This window comes from Salminus brasiliensis, chromosome 11, assembly GCF_030463535.1.
Source record: "Salminus brasiliensis chromosome 11, fSalBra1.hap2, whole genome shotgun sequence".
Classification (NCBI taxonomy): Eukaryota; Metazoa; Chordata; class Actinopteri; order Characiformes; family Bryconidae; genus Salminus; species Salminus brasiliensis.
In genome coordinates, this window is record NC_132888.1 from 14,995,762 (window position 1) to 15,000,367 (window position 4,606).

The window sequence follows — 4,606 nt, forward strand, 5'->3', positions numbered from 1 at the left end:
TCCTATTGTGTCTTTATTTCAAACATCCCATATGTGATACTGTAAGAATTCCTGCCTTTTGTCACACTATATACCATCAAAATGAAAATATGTAATGTGTAACATTTTTCTACTGTATTTACACATCATAGCACAAAACAACATTTCAGTATAAATATGAAAATGACACTTATAAATCGAATATATGTATTTAGAATTGTAATTAGTAAAATACCTGGTTTGGAAAAGTAATTGCCCCTAAAGCAACTGTTGTAAACTTGCCCAGGTACAACCAATCACCATCCAGATCACACACCAGGCTAAGGGTCCACACCTGACATCAGTTCTATTGTACTGATTAATTCAGTACTTTATCTGCTCCTTGAAGATCTGCTAGTAGTGCACGTTAACGCAAGCAATATATACTGAGGATAGGCACAAGTTAGGAGAAGGAGAGGGGAAGATTTCAGTGGCTTTATCTAACCCTGTGAGTGCTGTTCAGGAAAAATGTATAGCAACTGAGGTGTTCTTGGAAGGACTTCTCTTGAAAGGAGATTCGTGACCACTGTCCTTCAGAGAGCCTGCCAATTCTCTGTGCCCCTCTGCATATGTTCAACCTAAACAACCTCCTATATTTGTTCAGTTCATGTATGGTTTTACCAAGTTAGGCCTGGGAATGGATCTCGGTCTCCTTTCTCAAGTCTAACCCATGGGCCTGACCATATTGCCCTTTACCCTCTCTGCTCCCTGGGCGCTGGAGTTGGCTGCCCACCGCTCTGGGTGTGTGTGTGTACTCACTGCCCCTAACACGTGTGTGTGTGTGTGTGAGTGTATGTTCACTACCAGATGGGTTAAATGCGGAGGACACATTTCGCTGTACAGTGTTCAGTGACAAATACGTGCACCTTTACCTTTACCTTTTTATTATTCCTCAACTCCATATCATTTCTTCAGATCTATGAACACCTGCAGAGCTAATGTACAGTATATACACTACACAACAATACCACCTTGCAAACATCAAGCCGTCCTTCCAAACTGGATGCCCGAGCCAATAGGTCGACGACAACTTGACAGCGTGACAACAGAACACCACACCTGCTGTGAAGCACGGTGGTGGCAGCATTTCGCTGTGGATGTGTTTCTTTTCATGTGTTTTCTCTTCAGGAAATGGATGCTAGCTACCAAGTGCATCCAAATTCTTGAGGAGACCCTGCACGGCTAAAGATTGGCAAGGGGCACACCTCCCAGCAGGCCAACGACCTTTAAACATGCAACAAAACACTTGCCATAGGAAGGTGAATGTCATGCAGTGGGCAAGTCCAGTGGAGAGAATGTTACCAGATGTATGTATGTATATATATGTGTGTGTATTTGAGCGTTTTTTTTTTTGTTTTTTTTTTTGTATGAATCGCAATTTACAATTGTAACACTAAAATATTAGCAGTAAGGGCAAAAAACCTTATCCTGGAAAAACGTATGGAAACATTTAAAACTGTGGATCTGAGCATGCGCAGAGGCGCTGTGTAGGACATCTCGACGGGTAGCACAACTCGACAGAGGTTTGTAGGGACATATCCAAACAGACTGACTGCTGTAAACTAAACTACTAAAACTAAAGGTGGCTCTCCAAAATGCTAAATCGAGGGGCTGATTCACAAGTTCTTTCCCCCTCATTGCTTAAATGTTGTAATGTTGTAAAGCAGAATGTGTAAATGAAGCTGAGATTGTGTCTTGAGTGCTGATTTCAGGCTGTTAGACCAAAAGGTAACTTTCTAATGGGTGTGAATAGATGTCAGGGGTGTCCAACTTTGCTACTGGTCGGCTGGTGACCCTCACAGCAGTTGTGTGTCTGGGGGGGGTCCGAGCGCGGAATTCCCCAAACTGTGCCGCACACTGGAGCTTCAGTAGTTGGACACCTCTGTTCTAGCCAGTAGGGGGCAGTGTAACGTTATCATAATGAGTGAGATCAGTGAAAAACACAATTACCCACTGGGTTTCAGTTATTATCGAGTTATTTCATCAGTCACCAATTTTTAATTATTTTTTTTTTTAACAAAGATTAATATACGATAGACCAGAATTTCAGCTTTTATTTCCTGCTATTTACAGTGCTGTGTTTTTTTCACTGAATGCTTGAACGTGTGCACTTTTCCTTTAATTACTACATTAAAGTTCAGGCAATAGTTTAGATACATAGGTTGCAGGTTAAAGTACCTCCCTGCGACCCTCGACTTCTGACACAATTTGTTGAGCTGCTACAGATGATGGTGATTTATTAAAAGGTAGAGGGATTCCTGATTACAGCCGACCAAGAGTTTAATCACATCTTGCATATATCAAGTGATTCGGTGTAGAGACAGACATTTCAGTGAGCAGCACTGTCTGATAATTGACTCACGACACTCACTCATTCCAGTATTACCAGTATTACACACACACCAACTTTAAAAACACCCTCCACCCAAAGACAGTGTAATGAGGCCAGGAGTCGACCTGCATGTAGTTTTTGGGTGCGAGTGCTTCCTCATTCTCCTGAAGCACTGTCACCACAAACATTGGGGAGTTTATTAAAAGCAGGAAATGAATACCGTCTCATGTTGTTTGTGTTGAAAAACAAGATCTGGGTGTATATATTTATTATAACTCTGTACACTTGCGAGGACTAGATGAGCCATACTTCTGTTAGTTGGGTCACCAGGAAGAAATATAAAAATTGGTCCAGATAGAGAATGTAATCCAGAATTTAAATAAAAAATCTGACTTTTTCACATTCTTGGTAAACCTCTTTGGTGCTTATACAATGCATGCTTATAGTGATCTGTACATTCTTCTGGCCATCTCAGGTTAGGTTTATTTATTTAATAATTTAATTGAATTTAATGGAATGTAATTTTATTTTATAATTTATTATGCTATGAATACACACAACATGTTCATGCTCATCTAGTCCTCGCAAGTGTACAGAGTTCTTATATAAATATATACACCCAGATCTTGTTATTCAACACAAACAACATGAGACGGTATTCATTTCCTGCTTTTAATAAACTCCCCAATGTTTGTGGTGACAGTGCTTCAGGAGAATGAGGAAGCACTCCCACCAAAAACTACATGCAGGTCGACTCCTGGACTCATTACACTGTCTTTGGGTGGAGGGTGTTTTTAAAGTTGGTGTGTACATATGTATGTATATATATATATATATATATATATATATATATATATATACACACACACACAGACACGCACTATTTCATCTGTGTATATATATTTGTATATTTGTATTTTGTATTTTTTTTGCTTATATTTCTATATTTTCATTTTTTTATATTTAATTATTTAACTTAAATGTAACTTATTCTATTTTTATTATTATTTTTTATTTTATTTTTCTTTTGCACTTTACTTCATTAAGTTAAGGTTTAGTTAAGTTTAAATGTAGATTTTTATTGTATAGCTTGATGTGGGCAGACTGTCATAAAAGCATTTCACTGCAAGTTATACTGTGTATGACTATGTATGTGACAAATAAAATTTGATTTGATTTGACTTTTGATTTGATGTGTATGTTTAAACTCAGTTGTTAAAAATAATGTGCTGGGTAGTTTTACTGACTGTACACAACTTAACCTGTTATTTTAAATGACTGTGACCAGCTAACACAACCAGAGCATCTATCTCTGTTGGGTCTCTCTGAGCTGAATTGTGAATGTAGCTTCAAGATTACATGGATGGATCACTTTATTAATCTCACAGGAGAAAGTCACATATTACAGCAGCTTAACAAGGCACAAACGTAGTTAGGATTGGGGGCTGATAAAAATAAAAAAGCCTAACATTATAGCACTATAAATAAAAAGTTGGAGTTGGAGTAGGAGTTGCAGTTGGAGCTGAAATCACCACAGCACATCGTTTAGTGTTGTTAGTATATATGGAGGAAAACTTGAAACTTACACCCACTCAGGTGGAGGTGTGATTTTCACTTTGATTTAGTAATGCGCAAACCGGTTAATAGTAACTATAGCCTATGTTTACATTTATGTACAGATGGAGCACACTGTAAATACACACCATGTTGTAAAGCCTACTGGTATCAAATCATAGTTATATGGTACAACTAGAAGTAAATGCTTTATTAATTGTGGCATGCATCAAATATAAGGATCAAAAGAAAATCTAATGGAAATAGATAGTTAATGGAGGGAATGATAAAAATAATATATAGTAATAGGAATAACTATGTGTACCCTAATTCAGATGAGCATGCATGCAAAATGTACAAAATAGTGAAGTGCAACATAATACACTAATCTGGTAAGTTCACAATATTGCATTTTGTAGTACATCAGTCTTATATTTTGCACAAATAAATGCCTCACTCCATTTTGATAAAAATATTACCATAAACGAGGCTAAATCCGTTCTCTCTGCTACAAAAGTCACGTAATTCACGTAATCCCAGAAAAAAACACACAGGCACACAATAACGTGCATTCATTCAGAGTCCCATAGCTCAGCCAATCAGAGGCTACGCACGAGCTAGAAGGCGGTGCTGCCTCGTCTCCTTGACAACTGTCACGTGTTGTGAGTAGCCCGCCCACTTGGCCTTAGTGTGAAGTGCCGA